Here is a 19,870-nt window from a genome sequence, read left to right on the forward strand (position 1 = left end):
AGGTTCACTAAATGCTAAAACTGACCTGCCATTATGATTCTGAAGGTCATTACGAGTTCATAGACACCTTACATGACTAGGTTATTTTTTACCTAAGTGGTGAAAAAAAATTCCAAACTTTGCTAAAAAAAAAAAAAAAAATTGCGCCATTTTCCAATACTCGTAGCGTCTCCATTTTTCATGATCTGGGGTCGGTTGAGGGCTTATTTTTTGTGTGCTGAGCAGGCGTTTTTAGTGATACCATTTTGGTGCAGATACGTTCTTTTGATCGCCCATTATTGCATTTTAATGCAATGTCACGGCGACCAAAAAAACGTAATTCTGGCGTTTCGGATTTTTTTTTCTCATTACGCCATTTAGCGATTAGGTTAATCCTTTTTTTTTCGATAGATCGGGCGATTCTGAACGCAGAAATACCAAATATGTGTAGGTTTGATTTTTTTTATTGATTTATTTTGATTGGGGCGAAAGGGGGGTGATTTAAACTTTTATGTTTTTTTTATTTTTTTCACATTTTTTTAAACTTTTTTTTTTACTTTTGCCATGCTTCAATAGCCTCCATGGGAGGCTAGAAGCAGGCACAACTCGATCGCCTCTGCTACATAACAGCGATCTGCTGTTCACTGCTATGTAGCAGAAAATCAGGTGTTCTGTGAGCGCCGACCACAGGGTGGCGCTCACAGCTACCGGCGATCAGTAACCATAGAGGTCTCAAGGACCTCTATGGTTACAATAGTGAAGCATCGCCGACCCCTGATCATGTGACGGGGGTCGGCGATGACGTCATTTCCGGCCGCCCGGCCGGATGCGGTAGTTAAATGCCGCTGTCTGCGTTTGACAGCGGCATTTAACTAGTTAATAGCGGCGGGTGAATCGCGATTTCACCCGCCGCTTTTGCGGGCACATGTCAGCTGTTCAAAACAGCTGACATGTCCTGGCTTTGATGCGGGCTCACCGCGGAGCCCTGCATCAAAGCAGGGGACCAGACGTCGGATGTACTATCCCGTCCGACGTCAGGAAGGGGTTAATGTTTGGAAGATATTATCATACCAATGCAGCGAGAGAGGAGGAAAGGAAGTGCTTTAGGTGAAGATGAGTTATTGGTAAGATGTGAGAATAACCTATTTAAAGTAGATTATAAATAGGGATGAGCAAACACAAACAGCAAGATTCGGGATTCATACTGGACACCTACTGTCCATTACAGAACCCCGAACACGGACATTTAACTGTATGTCAGTTTTTCTATTTCGGTTCAGCAGACTAATAAAGCTTGTTAAAAGGCTGCAGCGCAGCTAATCAACAAGCTTTTAGGATGTGGGCAGTTCTGCAGCCCTCATAGCCATGCACAACACGTGACCCAGCCTGTATAAAGGTCGAATGAGTACAGCTGCCATTCTGCCATTAGTGTAAGATCAAGATGCATCTGGAGTGAGGGACAGCATTAGGTAGTGCTCTCTTCCAAAAAGCCACTGTGTCTACTCTTCGCGTGTCTCAGTGAAAGAATTGTGCTGAATCGCCGTTGTATGTACTCTTCAACATCCGCCTATGGGAATACTATTCCAAAAAGCCTCTGTGTGTACTCTGAAACCCTAACTATGGGAGTACTATGCCTTTAAGCCTCTTTGTGTACCCTGCACCCATAACTATGAGGGTAATTTAATAAAAATCCACAGTTAATTCTGCAACCCTGCCTATGAGAGCATTGTGCCTTTAAGCCTCTGTATGTATTCTGCAACCCCGCCCATGGGAGTGCTGTGCTAAAAATTTGCTGTCTATACTCAGCACCCATATATGTGGTAATACTGTGTCAAAAAGCCGCTGTGTGTGCTCTGCAACCCACCTTTTGGAGTACTATGCCCTTAAGCCTCTGTGTGTACTCTGCACCCATAACTATGGGAGTATTATGGGAGTACTGTGCAAAAAATCCACAGTGTGTACTCTGCAACCCCGACTATGGGAGTATTGTGCCTTTAACCCTCTGTGTGTATTCTAGAAACCCCGCCCATGGGAGTACTGTGCCAAAAATTTGCTGTGTGTACTCTGCACCCATATCTGTGGGAGTACTGTGCCAAAAAGTTGCTGTGTGTACTCAGCACCCATGCTGTGGGAGTACTTTGCCAAAAAACTTTGCAACCCACCTATCGGAGTACTGTGCCTTTAAGCCTCTGTGTGTACTCTGCAACCCTGCCTGTAGGAGTACCATGTCAAAAACCCACTGTATGTACTCAGCACCCATATCTGTGGGAGTACTGTGCCAAAAAAGTCACTGTGTGTACTCTGCAACCCTGTCAATGGTAGTACTGTGCCTTTAAGCTTCTGTGTGTACTCTGCACCCCCTCCTGTAGGAGTATTGTGCCTTTAAGCCTCTCTGTGTACTCTTCGACCCCCACCTCTGGGAGTCCTGTGACAAATAGCCACTGAATGTACTCTAGACCCATACCTGTGGGAGTGCTGTGCACTCTGCAACCCCTGCCTGTGGGAGTACTGTGCCAAAAAGCCTCTGTGTATAGTCTGAAAACCACTGCCTGGGGGAGTTCTGTGCCAAAAATATTCGCTGTGTGTACTCTGCACCCCTGCCTGTGGTAGTATTGTGCCAAAAATCCTCTGTGTTTTCTACATCCATGTCTGCACAAGTAGTGGGCCTACAAAATAATTAAACTTTGCCGCTGTCTCTACATGAGTAGAGTGCATAAAATAATTCTACTCCATCACTGTATCTCTGCGGGTTGTGAGTATGCCTAAAAAAAAAAATATATACCATTGTGGATAACTGTGCTTTTAAACCTCTGTGTGTACTGTGAAGCAATATATGTGGGAGTACTACACCAAAAAGCTGCTGTGTGTACTCTGCACTCCTGCCGGGGGGAGTACTGTTCCAAGAAGGCTCTGTGTTCTCTGCAGCTATATCTGTATGAGTAATGTGCCTAAACAATAATTGTAGTCAGCAGCCATCTCTTTGCCATGTGTGGGTCAAAAAAAAATAATTTTACTGTACTGCTGTGTTTATATGAGTAGTCTGCCTACAAAATAATTATAGTCTGCAGCTGTCTCTTTGCCATTTGTGGCACAAAATAAATATTTTACTGTACCGCTGTGTTTATACGCGGAGTGTGGTGAAAAAATAATATATCCTGCAGTTATCTCTTTGACATTTGAGGGCAAAAAAAATAATTCTTCTCTGCATCATTTTTTTTGTGAGTAGCATGTCTAAAAATGAACTATACTATTTAGCTGTGTGTACAAGCAGTGTGCCTAAAAAATAATTATATTCTGAAACCGTGTGTGTGCAAGCAGTGAGCCTAAAAAATAATTGTAATTTGCAGCTGTGTGTGCAAGCACTGTGCCTAAAAATAATTAAACTTTGCTGCTGTGTCTGTATGAGTTTTGGGCCTAAAAAATAATTATACTGTGCATTTGTGTCTGCGAAAGTACAGTGCGTAAAAACAAATTTTTATACTATGCAACTTTGTCTGTGGGAATAGTGTGCAAAAATAATCTGTGTGTGTGCTTTGCAAAGAGGCATCTGTGGGTGTACTCTTCAAAACTCTTTTGTTGCATGTACAGGCTGGGGTCCACGCCAGGTTTCATGCGTGGTACATTTTAATGAATGTGAGATTACCCACATTGGCTGTGGAAAGGCTCATACGCATGTCTGTGATTACATTTCCTGCAGTGCTAAAAACACATGTTCTGACAGTACACTTGCCGCAGGGTAGGCCAACACCTTCAAGTCATAAAAGGCAAGCAAAGACCATGTGTCCAATTTGGAGATTTAGAAGTTAAATGGGTCAGACCCATCAATCAGTATGTGGAGATGTGTGGACACACACTCTTCCACTATGTTGTTGAAATTCTCCTGCTTATCGATTTGATCTCTTGAACTTGTGTTTGGTGGTCGGCTTCTCTTTTCTGCCAAGCCACAGGAGACACACCTTTTCTCTCAGTGTTTGGCTTTTGTTTTCTGGCTGCAGTCTGTCTAGCTTAGCACAGTTTTTTCATTCTTCCACCTATCACCTTTTGGGTGCAGTTTTATATTCTGTCCCCAAGCGGGTGTTTCCTGCTGGGCATAGATTCATTTAAATGTTCCTACATTGTATTGATTTTTGTGAGCTCAAGCTAAGGGTTTCCGCTTTGTTGTTTCTTTGCTTTACTTTGCACCTATTAGGGTTGAACAATTAATATAAATGTTCAATTCTCTAGTTGCCTACTCCTGGCCTAATGGATATTGATCATGTGCACTAAAGAAATACACCAGACACAGTCAGCTGTAACTCTCCTTGATCAATGGGTGGCTCAGCTCCAAGAAGGGCAGTTTATTAGTCAAACACAATGTTATATATCTCCTGTAAGGGGGCTCAGTTAGTTCTAAAATGGGAGTGATCGGATGTATTCCATTGGTTAGTGGGTTGGGCATGAGCAAGTCCATGGGCGGATCCATGAGGTCATCTAGGTGGGTTGGTCCGTGAGGTCATCAGGATGGGCGTCGCTGTGGGTGGATCCATGAGGTCATCAGAGTGGGCGTCATCTTGGATACCAGACCGCATGGTCTGCTGAAACAGGAAATGGCAGCCATCTTCAGTGTCTTCATTGTTCATATACCAGAGCACATGGCTCTGATACAGGAGATGGCAGCCATCTTAAGTGTCTTACTTTGTCTGAGGAAAACTTATGTAAGGTTAAACAATACATGTTATAGGTTGCTTCCCACAATTACCTTATGTGTTGAGGTTAATTAAGTATTTGATCTTATGGCTCTCCTCAACAGTCCCCCCTAAATACTTTATTAACCTTTTCTTTTATCTTGATCCCACCGTGGTTCCCTAACCCATCGATGTTAAGTGTTATTATGACATCAGAAGCTTCATGACAATATGGATGCTATAGACACCAGAGAATGTGTGACTAATTATGGGTATACTGAGGAGGTATATCGGAGCGTGTTACCAGTGTCCTCGGGACTTCCCAACCTGCTGGATCTATTACTCTCCAATCTCCCATCTCCATGGTTACTTAGAGTAAAATACACATGCGACTAACCCTGATGTACACATCCTAGATCTGACCGTCTTGCCCGGGAGGGGGAATTGGAGTTTTCACCAGTTTGAGACAAGTTTTCCCTTGTGGAAAACCTCCCTTTGTAGCTGGACTTTGACAAGCAGGTCAGATCCTACTCTGTCCCTAACTGTCTAACAAATTTACAATGTGAGAGATGTATCCAGGAGGCGCTCAGCAATCCTGACCGAAGTATGAGGAGTCAGGAGCACTTGGTAGGGGCCCTCAAATCTCGACTCCAGGGATGTCTTTCTGATGAACTTCTTTACAAGCACGTAGTCACCAGGTTGGAAAGCATGGGTACCTTCACTGGAATCTGGACCTGGAATGGATGATAAAACTCGTACATGTGTTACTGACAGTTCTTTAGTAACAACAATTACATAATTTACAAGTGTATCACTTCCCAAGGCTAGCTGTTGTGGAAAATATTGACCCAATCTTGGAGGCCCCCCAAAAAGAATCTCGTATGGTGTGAGTTTAGTGGGACCCCTTGGAGTGTTTCTGACTGAGTATAAGGCAACGTGCAAAATGTCTGTCCAAGTCTGACCTCCTAACTGGCTTTCAGTATTTTATTTTTGAAGGTGCCATTCAGTGTTTCTACTTTCCCACTGCTGTGTAGGTGATATGGAGTATGTAAACCCAAATCCGCTCCCACCAGTGTCCATAGTTAGTCAGTGCTGCAGTGAACGCAGGTCCTTGGTCACTCTCAATTACCTCTGGGACCCCATATCTGCAGACTACTTCAGTCACCAGTCTCTTAACAGTCACTCCGGCAGTCATGTTGGTTACTGGATAGGCTTCGGGCCATCCTGAGAACATGTCAGTCACTACCAGTACATACTCGTACTTCCCTACTTTTGGCATTTGAATACGATCGATCTGAACTCTCTGAAAGGGATAAAGTGGTTTAGCCAAATGTTTCTGAGTAACTTTCTGAGGCGGTGCTGGATTGCATGTTGCACACACAAGGCAGGACTTGCAATATTTTTTTTTTTTTTTTTTTTTTTTTTTTTGGGTGACAGTAGAAATCCCAGGTGCCATGTAGGTCTTCCAAATCAGGTCATTCATCCGATTCTTGCCTCTGTGGGTGATAACGTGTGCCCATTCTGTCACTGAAGGGTACAGATTACGGGGTAGACCTTTGTGTTCACCCTCCAGACTCCATCTTCATCCTTTTTTTTAGCTCCTCCTTCTTGCCATGACTTCTTTTCATCATCTGATGTCTTGTCTTGATGTAGATGGATAATCCTCATAAGAGAGGCTTTAGTCCCTTCTTCAGTGTTTTGTGACACGTACACCGCTGCTTTTTCTTTCCCAAATGGATCCACAGCATAGGTTTTTGCTGTTTTGTCTGCAAAGAAGTTCCCCCTTGCTTCTGGAGAATCCAGTCTCCCGTGAGCTTTGATCTCAATCACTGCAACCTCTGAAGGTAGATTCAGAGCGACCACAAGTTCTTGCATGGTAGCAGCATGTTTTACAGGAGTTCCACTGGACGTTAGGTATCCTCTGGCTGCCCAGATACTGCCGAAGTCATGAGCCACTCCAAAAGCGTATCTTGAATCCGTGTAGATGTTGACCACCTTCTCCGTCGCTTCCTGACAAGCCAACGTCAAAGCTTTAAGTTCCGCTTCTTGTGCAGACATGTGCGGTGGTAGCGATCCAGCTGAGATGACCTGGTCATGTGTAACCACGGCATACCCCGTATGGAATCTTCCAGTTTCATCTGCAAATCTGGAACCATCAGTGAAGAACGTCAGGTCAGCATGTGGGAGTGGGTCTTCAGACACGCTTTTCTGGGAGGCTACTTCTTCATGCATTTGTTCAAGACAGTCATGATCCTCTGAGTGTGTAGAGGCATCTTCTCCGAGAGCATCAGTATCATCCACATCCCCCCTGGAAAGAGGAAGCAGCGTGGACAGTTTGAAGATGCTGCAGCGGACAAGAGTGACATTATCCGGAACCAAGAGCCAACATAGGAGTCTCATATGATGCTGTACCAACAGATGTTTAGGTTCCAACAATAGCAATTATGTCGTGGAGCCATTAAGAGAACCGGATGTCCTAAGATGATATCAGAAGTTTTGTCCAGAAGCATATGTGCAGCATGAACAGCTCTGAGGCAAGTCGGGGAAGCTTGAGACACAGAGTCCAGGCGGGCAGAGTAGTAGCCGATTGGTCTTGTTCTTCCCCCATGTTTTTGTGCTAGGACTCCGGAAGCATGTCCTGCTACTTCACTGACAAACAAGTAAAAAGGTAGTTGATAATTTGGGATTCCAAGAGCTGGTGCAGACTGTATGGTCTGTTTAAGAGCGTAGAAAGCTTCCACGGATTTAGTACATAGTGGAAACGCTGACGTCTTGAGGTCATCGTACAATGGCTGCATCAGCTTTGAGGCATCTGGAAACCTTTGGCAACAATAATAATTGATAGGTCAGCCAACTCATCCGAGGCCCTTGTCTTAGGTTCTTGGCAGAACTCAACACCAGAGTCCCATGTCTCGTCATGCTCCTGTAGAAAGGCATCGGCTGTTTTTCTGGATCTAGAACTTGGTTCAACAGTGCAGATGTAGTCCCTTGTGTATGAGGAGCCGGAGGAGGTAACAGTCCTGGAATGAGGGGCTCTATTTGGGCAGCTCCAGTATCATGGTGTGGGATCCAGGTGATGCAGGCAGTCTTAAAAGCTTTAACAGTCCTGTCCTCATTAATGCGAGTTATTGCTGCACGAAGTTGTTGAGCACTAACGTCTGGATGAATAGGGTCATAAGTAGGGGTCACAGTGTGTATGATCATTCTACATTGAAGATTGCCAGCTTTAGTCACCGCTATGTCCCCAACAGCTATCTGACCACGTGACTCAACAATGATTTGACTGTCAGCTTGAATAGTCGCCCCTCCTGCTTCCACTATAGCTCTAGCTACACCTCCATTGTGCTCTAACCGAGAATTGGCAGCATTAACAATAGCGTCTGTCTCCAGTGTTGTTATGTCACCCTTTCCCACCACTAACAAGGGTCCCTCAGGAAGTTCTTTTTCAAAAATAGGTTGCCAACATTCCCTCCCCTTTGTGCTTCCTGTGCTATTGGTATCCCCCTCCCACATTGAGCCCCCCCCTTGATACAGTCGCCACCGTCCCATACAGGTGTGCGCTTGGCTGCGAGACAGCCCGTGAGGTACTGGGCATAGGGTTATGTAGGCTGCGTGAGAGTGCTGTTGTGGAAGCATTGGGAGGAGAGGCCGCTGCTTGGAGCATCTCATGTGGGTGTGCGGCTAAATTGGCAGTGGAAGTGACAGTAGAAAGGGTAGGTGCTGGGGACGATCCAGGTGGGAGGACTGCTGGATTCACAACAGGAGTGATAGAGGAAAGGGTTGGTGCCCCATTGGAAACAACAGAGATAGGAAACATGGGTAAAGCCTGTTCACTTCCCGAAGGAATATAGTATTGGCCGTTAGTGGTCATTACTGGGTAACAAGGATTTGGTGATGTGGCGTGTAGCCTTAATCTGAGATGTTCACCACCAGGAGCAGCACATTCGCCATCCACAACATGGCTGCCGTCAGAATTACATTTGCCATCCACAAGATGGCTGCCATTAGAATTATATTTACCACCACCAAGATGGCTGCCGTCAGAATTATATTTACCATCACCAAGATGGCCGCTATCAGAATTATATTTACCACCACCAAGATGGCCGCTATCAGAATTATATTTACCACATGGCTCTGAGCCACCATTTTGGCTGCTAGTACATTTAACACATTGGCCATTAACAAAATGGCGACCATTACATTTACCACATGGCTCTGAGCCACCATTTTGGCTGCTATTACATTTAACACATTGGCCATTAACAAAATGGCGACCATTACATTTACCACATGGCTCTGAGCCACCATTTTGGCTGCTATTACATTTAACACATTGGCCATTAACAAAATGGCGACCATTACATTTACCACATGGCTCTGAGCCACCATTTTGGCTGCTATTACATTTAACACATTGGCCATTAACAAAATGGCGACCATTACATTTACCACATGGCTCTGAGCCACCATTTTGGCTGCTATTACATTTAACACATTGGCCATTAACAAAATGGCGACCATTACATTTACCACATGGCTCTGAGCCACCATTTTGGCTGCTATTACATTTAACACATTGGCCATTAACAAAATGGCGACCATTACATTTACCACATGGCTCTGAGCCACCATTTTGGCTGCTATTACATTTAACACATTGGCCATTAACAAAATGGCGACCATTACATTTACCACATGGCTCTGAGCCACCATTTTGGCTGCTATTACATTTAACACATTGGCCATTAACAAAATGGCGACCATTACATTTACCACATGGCTCTGAGCCACCATTTTGGCTGCTATTACATTTAACACATTGGCCATTAACAAAATGGCGACCATTACATTTACCACATGGCTCTGAGCCACCATTTTGGCTGCTATTACATTTAACACATTGGCCATTAACAAAATGGCGACCATTACATTTACCACATGGCTCTGAGCCACCATTTTACGGTGGTGGCCGCTCACAAGATATATTTTTGTAATACACAACTCAAAACTCTATTCTTTCTATTCCTTTTCTCTTCTACCCAATTTCCAATTTTTCCTTTTTTTTTTTTTTTTTTTTTTATATACTTTCAGAGACTCTTTCTCCTGCCCTAGCAATAGACAACAATCCATTATCTTCTAGGATACCTTTTCTTTTATCTCAAGACAAGCTTCCACTCCAGGGGCTGTAACCATCCCCCCTCTGGCATTCCACACAATTTCCACTAATGTGCATGAGTCTAACTTGCCATCTGAATTTGGCTTAGTGCCCATGCGGCAGAACTGCATTAATTTCTCCATCTTTCTATAGATATACAGTATATATATATATATCTATCAAGATAACAAACACCAAACAAACAATAAGACGGGGGAGATGACTCAAACCTGAGATTCTAAAGGGAACTGAGTCTGCAGTACCCAGTTCCTATGCCTTCTTGTCACGTGGTCCCTGTCTGACTTCCGTGCTCCGTACTTTACAAACCAATTATTCCCTACTTTGTCAAATTGCTCCCTAACTTACCGGTCCCCGTGCAGAGTCAATTACTCGATGTCACGGGGCAAAAAAAAGAAAAACTATAAATTTAATTGGCTCAAACTGAGCCAATTGCTCCAAGTTTCAATGAGCCGCTACACAATTTATTATGCCCGAACTGAGCCAATTGCTCCAAGATTTACCGGGCCCCTAGGCCGAGTCAATTACTCCAGGTCCTAGTCCCTCTTGTACAGAACTGAAAATCTTATCACAGGCGACAACCGTATACCACAGACAAAAATTATTATTATTTTTTTTTTTTCCTACACTTGCTTTCTTTCCTTCTTTAAAAACAAAACCTGTTTTTCTCGTCCTACCACATGCTTTGCTTTCTGTAAACACTTGCTTTGACTTTCCTAGAAACCTTGCTCCAAACACAATGACTACCAGTCATACCCCTCTGTAAAAACCAGTTTTTCTTGTTTTATCACTTGCCTCTAGCCCCCTTTTTTTTTCCTTTCTTTCTTAGTAACCTGCTTTGACTGTCCTTACACAATGCTTCTTTTCTTTACTACCAATCATCTCCCCTCTTCACAACATGTAACAGGCAGTAGGCAACTAAAACGTGACGGTTCTTGCAATTAAATGACCAGCAGCGGAGATACCCTTTCTGCCGTCTTACAGATACCAAGAAAACCGGACACGGTCAGGCAATCTGCACAGGATACCCCGAAGGACACAGGTAAAGACTACAGATTATAAAAAATCAGCAGACTTACCGTGTTCTGTTAAGGAGGTGATCAGTCTCCATTGTTCGGGGTACTCAGTGCATCCAGCCGTTCCACTCGCCGGTTTCCAGGGTTCAGGGCTCTTCCTCTGCTGGCCCCCCGTTGGGCGGCCAAATATTAGGGTTGAACAATTAATATAAATGTTCAATTCTCTAGTTGCCTACTCCTGGCCTAATGGATATTGATCATGTGCACTAAAGAAATACACCAGACACAGTCAGCTGTAACTCTCCTTGATCAATGGGTGGCTCAGCTCCAAGAAGGGCAGTTTATTAGTCAAACACAATGTTATATATCTCCTGTAAGGGGGCTCAGTTAGTTCTAAAATGGGAGTGATCGGATGTATTCCATTGGTTAGTGGGTTGGGCATGAGCAAGTCCATGGGCGGATCCATGAGGTCATCTAGGTGGGTTGGTCCGTGAGGTCATCAGGATGGGCGTCGCTGTGGGTGGATCCATGAGGTCATCAGAGTGGGCGTCATCTTGGATACCAGACCGCATGGTCTGCTGAAACAGGAAATGGCAGCCATCTTCAGTGTCTTCATTGTTCATATACCAGAGCACATGGCTCTGATACAGGAGATGGCAGCCATCTTAAGTGTCTTACTTTGTCTGAGGAAAACTTATGTAAGGTTAAACAATACATGTTATAGGTTGCTTCCCACAATTACCTTATGTGTTGAGGTTAATTAAGTATTTGATCTTATGGCTCTCCTCAACACACCTATCTTCTGTTAATCTTTAGTAATTAGGCTGTGTATTTGTTATTAGTAAGGGTATGTTCCCATGGTCAGTAAACGCTGAGGGTTGGACGCTACGTACATCCGCAGCATCCAACCCACAGAGGCCAGATGTTACAGCATAGTGGATGGGATTTCATGAAAACCCGTGCCCACTATGTGTGCACCAGCGCCCGCGGCTTCCCAGCAGAGACGGATATGCAGCACGTCTTTCCAGACTGCAGCATGTCTATTTATCTTGCGGAGACACGAGTCTCCGCAAGATAAATGTCACTCATACAATGTATTGGACGCATTGATTCCACATGGTTCAATTAACACTTGCAGAATCACCTGCGTTCAAAAGCAGGTAGCGCTTTGGACGCAGTGGACATGTGCTGCGTCCAAAGCGCTGCCTATTACTGAAGTCTGCACATACCCTACTTGATTTATTCTCTGTTTAGAATTTTGTCATATACGTTACTCACTCTGAGTTCTTTCCTTTGTTCATCACACTTCTCCTCTTGTAGTTAATTCACACTCTGCTCTGCCCTCTGGTTCTTTAGTAAGAATGTGAAGCAACTCAATGGCCATTTAGGGAGTTTAGATTTGAGTTGCCATCTCCAAGTTGTGTGGTTAGGGTTATCTCTGTAACCACAGGCACTGCTAGGGACTGCGGTGTCAAGATATCTAGTCTATACAGGAAGCGCAGAATCAGTTGCATTTTTTTATTGTCTAACCTATTAATCCCAAGTCAGTTTCTACCCAAGCATAACAAAAATGCTGTGTCCTGCCAATAAGAACTATATCAGATGGTGGTGCTTGATGTTGCAGCCTGCTGAGGAAGGTTTTCCACATTTTGGCCATGCTAACCCACACTTCCGAGTTTGTGCCGCTGCCCCAGCTGCGTTGGTGACTTCCTCCTCCTTTGCCTTGTGCTTCCACTGAGCTCCCGCTGTCAGGTGAGGACGCCATCAGTAGTACATCTACCAATGTGTGCTTGTATTTCCGCATTTTACGATCATGCTCCAGTAACGGATGTAAGGATGCCAAGTTGTGCTTTTACGAGGGATCCAGCAGGGTGGCCACCCAGTAATCAACAATTGTAACAATCCGGGTAACTTTTCGGTCATTGCGCAGGCATAGCAGCACATATTGGCTTATGTGTGCCAGGCTGCCCAGAGACAATGACAAGCTGTCCTTGGTGAGATGTGTATTGTCTGGGTACAGGAAACCATATGAGGTGGGAAGGCAAAAGTGATGCTGTATCACAGAAAGGAGAGCAGCAACAGGGTGAGAACACCAAAAGTGCGCACAAGACGGCACATACTTGTGATCGCATGAGGAGACAGTAAAGGAAGCATAGGAGGAGGCAACATGGACAGAGATAACTGAGTTAATAACTAGGGGCCATCCGCAGTGTTGCAGTAGCAGCTAAATTAATGGCTAGGAGCCAGCCTCGGAGGTTAAAGAGCAGCTGACCTAATAGCTAGAGCTCAGTTGCGGTGCGCAGTAGCAGCCAACTTAATTGCTAGAGGCCAGTCTCGGCACTTTTGCACCCTGCTCCCTCTTTTGCTCTGCAGCAGAAGCAGTGTGACCACCTTCCACGAGGCTCAGTACAGAATTGAGAATAATAATAAGTCAAGAATCAATAATTAATATTTAACAACCACCTCTTCCTCTCAGCTGAACATGTCACTTGGATCACCATGACTCCATGTGTATTCTAAGACCTCTGCTGCCCTACTAATCCACTGTTGTCCTCACTACTCCTCATTCTTTGTCTCCCAGTTCTACAAATTATTATCTTGATTATAAATTGCCTCTGTCGCACTACACTCCTACATAATGTGCAGGTGAAGCAAAAAAACACAACAATATGAGGATTTTTTTTGAAAAATGTTACAGTTTATTAATTATACAGTGAATAATAATAGTAATAATCTTTATAATAATAATAATAATGAAGAAGAAGCTTAATATTAAAACCTAGTAACCTCAGATTTGAGATACACAGTTGGCTACAGACACCTTTATACACACCCTGCTGGTGTAATGCATCATAGTAGATTTATATAAAACTAGATGGTGGCCCGATTCTAACGCTTCGGGTATTCTAGAATATGCATGTCCACGTAGTATATTGCACAGCCCACGTAGTATATTGCACAGCCACGTAGTATATTGCCCAACCACGTAGTATATTGCCCAGCCACGTAGTATATTGCCCAGCCACGTAGTATATTGCCCAGTTACGTAGTATATTGCCCAGCCACGGGGTATATTGCCCAGTTATGTAGTATATTGCCAAGTGACATAGTATTCAGCACAGAGCCACGTAGTATATTGCACAGCGACGTAGTATACAGCACAGAGCCACGTAGTATATTGCCCAGCCACGTAGTATATTGGCCAGTCACGTAGTATATTGCCCAGCTACGTATGTCAGAGGTTAAAAAATAAAAAATAAACATATACTCACCTTTTAAGGGCCACTTGTAGTCCTGTTGCCTGTGTGCGGTATACGCGGCAGCTTCCGGTCCCAGGGTTGGTATGAGCGCAGGACCTGTGGTGACGTCGCGGTCACATGACCGTGACGTTATGGCAGGTCCTTCTTGCGCAGGCACGCAGGACCTGTGATGACGTCGTGGTCACATGACCATGACGTCATGGCAGGTCCTTCTCGCATAGCATCCTTGGCACCGGAACCTGCAGGCGCGAGCGCATCGTCGGACTACGGAAGGTGAGAATAGCAGGTTTTTGGTTTTTTTTTATTACTTTTAACATTAGATCTTTTTACTATTGATGCTGCATAGGCAACATCAATAGTAAAAACTTGGTCACACAGGGTTAATAGCACACACAGGGTTAATAGCGGCGGTAACGGAGTGCGTAACCCATGGCATAATGCGGTCCGTTACCGCTGGCATTAACCCTGTGTGAGCGGTGACTGACTGACTGGAGGGGAGTATGGGGGTGCCGGGCACTGACTGCAGGGGAGTAGGGAGGGACTAATCGGACTGTGCCTGTCGCTGATTGGTCGCGGCAGCCATGACAAGCAGCTGGCGAGACCAATCAGCAACGCGGGATTTCCGTGACGGAAGTTGCCGACAGAAAGACGGAAGAACCCTGTCATGTCGGACGCTGTTCACACTAGGGCGTCCGACAGACAGCAGTAATTCCACTTACGTCCACTACACGCTCAGTGGCGTCGGCTAGATTTTATCCAGCTTGCTCGGGGTTAATCTAGCTGGTAATCAGGTTGGAGGCTGGGTCATGCCACGGCCTTTAAATAGTCACGCTGGACTTTGGACGTCGCCGATTATAGCTTGTGCTTTATGCCTGGTGATTCCAGTTTGGAGTGGTGGTCTTGCTGTAGGAATATCGTATCTGGTGGTGTATAATCCTTTGTCATATTCCTCTTTCCTATTTGTATTTGTTTTGCCCTGTGCACATTATAGTGTATTCCTGTGTGTCTGCGGCGTGGTGCATTTTTCATTTTTCCCTGTCTGTGCTTTCTGTGGGGATTGGTGTGTGGTCTCTTCACTGTGTGGCGGGTGGTGGTTTCAGCTTAGGTCTGAAACAGGAGTCAGGGTCAGGCCTGGTGGCCCAGACATGCACACCTTTGGGCCGGCGTCACACTGGCGAGTTTTACGGACGTATGAGCGCAAAAAATACACCCATAAAATACGTATAACACACGGCCCAATGATTCTCTATGGCCCAGCTCCTATCAGCCGTATTTTACGGATCCGTATTATACGGTCTTCTACGGCCATACAAAATCGCAGCATGCTGTGTTTGTCACCGTATTGCGCAAAAAAATCACCAATGAAAGTCTATACGGATTACACATGGACCAGCAGTGTAACTTGCGAGAAATACGCAGCAGTGTTCTATAGAAAAGCCGGTAATTCAATTGCAGGCTTTTTATTTCTTCTTCCCAAACCCGACATGATATGAGACATGGTTTACATACAGTAAACCATCTCATATCCCTTTTTTTTTGCATGTTCCACACTACTAATGTTAGTAGTGTGTATGTGCAAAATTTGGGCACTGTAGCTTGTAAAATAAAGGGTTAAATCGTGGAAAAAATTGGCGTGGGCTCCCACGCAATTTTCTCCACCAGAGTGGTAAAGCCAGGGACTGAGGGCAGATATTAATAGACTAGAGAGGGTCCATGGTTATTGGCCCCCCCTGGCTACAAACATCTGCCCCCAGCCACCCCAGAAAAGGCACATCTGGAAGATGCGCCTATTCTGGCCCTTGGCCTCTCTCTTTCCACTCCCGTGTAGCGGTGGGATATGGGGTAATGAAGGGTTAATGTCACCTTGCTACTGTAAGGTGACATTAAGCCAGATTAATAATGGAGAGGCGTCAATTATGACACCTATCCATTATTAATCCAATAGTACAAAATGGTTAATAAAACACACACACATTTTTTACAAGTATTTTAATGAAATAAAGACACAGGTTGTTGTAATATTTTATTATACTGGTAATCCACCTGATGACCCTCGTTCTGTATCAAAGGAAAAATAAAAAAACAACAATATCTCATACCTTCCGACGCTCAGGTCAAGTCCCACAAAGTAAATCCATCTGAAGGGGTTAAATCATTTTACAGCCAGGAGCTGTGCTAAAGCAGTGCTCGTGCCTGTAAAACCCCCGGGAATGAATGGATTGCAGGGGAATGACCTGTAGTTACCTTGAGTTGCGGTGATGCACCCTCTGCTGGATGTCCTCATGAACTGGAGCCTGGTAAAAGTTCCCACGCTCGAGTTCATATGAGGACATCCAGCAGAGGGCTGGATCCCATGACTGCTGACTCCCATGTCATGGATCCCATGACTTCCATAAACCGCCAGTTGAGGGCGCTGTTCTTACAGGTCACTGAATTGAAGGGGCAGTTCAGCAACAGGGTCTTGTGGTATCTAATGTGCAAGTGGAAACTGCAGGTAGAGTTGCAGAGCCAAACATCCCTTTACCTGAGAGGTTTGCAGGGGAACGCAGTAAATTTGTTGTTTTCCGTGAAGCTTGCAAATTGTATTTTCATATGCGCCCGCTTTTCTCAGGTATTGAGGCTCGGCATGTGGGCTTGGTTTTGTCATTACTGAACGGAGACCTCCAAGCATGGGCGTTTTCATTACCTTCTGATTCAGCTGCATTTAACTCAGTAGAGAGTTTATTTTCTGCTCTTGGACTCATATATGATGATCCTGACAGATTGTTCTGAATTTCGCCGCTGGGCGGTGGACACACAATGGAATGACCCGGCGCTGCGGAGTCAGTTTGTATGTGGGGTTTCGAAAAGGGTTAAACAAGCCTTTCTGATGTATGAGACTCCTGCTTCTCTAGAGTCTGCCATGAGTCTTGTTGTCCACATTGATTGCCGTTTGCGTCAGGGGGCGCTAGAAACGCCGCCTATGGGGGAGGTTGTAGGTGCACGTGAGGTTGCTGCAGGTGAGCCCACGGAGCCTATGCAAATCGCAGGTGTGTCACATCATCAAGCCCCCTTGCTCAGGAAGCAGGGACTCTGTTTTTGCTGTGGTAAAAAGGGGCATTATGTAAATGCTTGTCCTCTGTTTTCTAAAAAAAAGCGCAACGGCGAAATCTACTAAGCTCAGAGGGTGTGGAGGAGGCCAATCTGAGCTTATGCATATCCTCCATGGTGGTCTCCCAATGTATGCTCCCTGCCAGAGTTATGGTCACTGGCAGAGAGCTGCCAATCACTGTTTTTGTGGATAGTGGTTTGGCCTCTAATCTCATTGATGATGAGTTTGCGCGCACGGCCGGGTTCACGGTCGAAAAATTGCCTCATCCTATCCGGGTGGTCACCATCAATGCTACCCCTCTCCCACAGGGGGAGATTACTGAGTTTGTGGCTGAGGTTAAACTCCACATTGGGGTCCTACATTCTGAGCAGGTTACATGTAGAGTGCTCAGTAATCTTCCTGCACAAATGGTTCTGGGTTTTCCATGGTTATCTATGCACAACCCGGTTATTGACTGGAAAACTCAGGACATAATTCAGTGGAGCGGATTTTGCCAGGAGAATTGCCTGGCCACATGTGTGTCCGCTATGACTCCAAGCATTCCTGAGTCACTGTTGGATTTTGCGGATGTGTTCTCAGAGAAGGGTTGCTCTGAATTGCGACCACATCGCCCCTATGACTGTACTATTAGGTTTAAACCGGGGGCTAAATTGCCGAAAGCAAGGATGTTCAACATCTCTGGTCCTGAGAGGCAAGCTTTAAAAGATTACATTGCTGAGAGTCTGAGCAAAAGGCACATCAGGCCTTCGTCCTCGCCGGTGGCAGTGGGGTTCTTCTTCATTAAAAAGAAAGATGTCGGACTACGCCAATGTCTGGATTTCAGGGAGTTAAACCAGATTACGGTTCATGATCCATACCCTATGCCACTGATACCTGATTTGTTCAACCAGGTGGCTGGTGCTAAGTGGTTTTCCAAGCTTGACCTCAGGGGGGGCTTACAACCTCATAAGAGTCCGTCAAGGTGATGAGTGGAAGATGGCTTTTAATACTCCTGAGGGTCATTTTGAAAATTTTGTGATGCCATTTGGGTTGACAAACGCGCCTGCGGTTTTTCAACATTTCATAAATGATGTATTCTCGCATGTTCTGGGGAAATTCGTTATTGTGTACCTAGATGACATTCTCATTTATTCATGCAACCGTGATACTCATTTAGAGCATGTGAGGCAGGTGTTACAGCTTCTCAGGGGAAATAAGCTCTATGCAAAACTTGAGAAATGTGTATTTTCGTTTCAGGAGTTGCCTTTCTTGGGTTATATTGTGTCTGCTTCAGGGTTTAAAATGGACGCCGCTAAGGTGCAAGCAGTGCTGCATTGGGAACGGCCTGATAACCTAAAAGCACTCCAGTGGTTCCTTGGGTTTTTCAACTATTATAGAAAGTTTATCAAAGATTTTTCTACCATTGCTAAACCACTTACTGACATGACGAAAAAGGGTACCAATTTCTCTGCCTGGCCTCAGGCTGCTGTGCGCGCATTTGAATTTCTGAAGAAGAGTTTTGCTTCGGCCCCCATTCTGGTGCAGCCGGACGTATCAAAACCATTTACCGTGGAAGTCGATGCGTCTGAGGTTGGAGTGGGGGTGGTGCTGTCACAAGGCTCATCCTTGGGTGAGTTGTGTCCTTGCGCCTACTTTTGCAAGAAGCTGTCATCTGCCGAACGTAATTACGATATCGGCAACAGGGAGTTGTTGGCTATCAAGTTGGCTTTTGAGGAATGGCGACACTTTTTGGAGGGGTCGGTCCATCATGTTACAGTTATCACCGACCATAAAAATCTGCTGTTTTTGAAGTCAGCCAAGCATCTGTCCCCCAGGCAGGCTCGCTGGGCATTGTTTTTCACGCGGTTCAACTTTTTTGTTACGTACCGACCTGGGTCTAAGAACACTAAGGCGAATGCTTTGTCCAGGTGTTTTCCAGGGGGAGAACCTCGGGAAGATCCGGTACCCATCCTCCAAAAGGGTGTAGTGGTCTCGGCTCTCACGACCGAGGTGGAGGCTGAGATTGCCGAGGCTCAGGTGGAGGTACCACCAGAGCTTCCCATTAACAAATCGTTTGTACCGCTCTATCTTCGCCTAAAAGTGTTGGGTGAGCATCATGATGCTGTCCTGGCTGGCCATCCAGGGTTAGGGGTACCTTGGAGTTGGTGTCACGTCAGTTTTGGTGGCCCAAAATCCGACAGGACGTGGTCTCATACGTATCAGCATGTACCACGTGCGCTAGGGCTAAGACGTCCCGCTCTCGTCCTGCTGGCATACTACATCCTCTCGGGGTACCCAGTAGGCCATGGACGGAGATTTCCATGGATTTTATCACAGATTTGCCTTCCTCTGCTGGGAACATGGTCATTCTGGTGGTTGTTGATCAGTTCTCAAAGATGTTGCACTTTGTGTCTTTGCCTTCGTTGCCTAACGATAAGACTCTGGCTCAGGTTTTTGTGCAGGAGGTGGTCAGACTTCACGGGGTCCCGTCTGACATCATGTCTGATAGGGGTACTCAGTTTGTGGCAAAATTTTGGAAAGCTTTTTGCTCACGGCTGGGGATCAAGTTGTCGCATTCTTCTGCATTTCATCCTCAGTCAAATGGTCAGACCGAGCGTATGAACCAGAATTTGGAGCAGTACTTACGCTGTTTTGTTTCTGACAATCAGGAGGAGTGGTCAACATTTCCTTCCTTTGGCTGAGTT

This window comes from Ranitomeya variabilis, chromosome 1 (genome assembly GCF_051348905.1).
Source record: "Ranitomeya variabilis isolate aRanVar5 chromosome 1, aRanVar5.hap1, whole genome shotgun sequence".
NCBI classification, from domain to species: Eukaryota; Metazoa; Chordata; class Amphibia; order Anura; family Dendrobatidae; genus Ranitomeya; species Ranitomeya variabilis.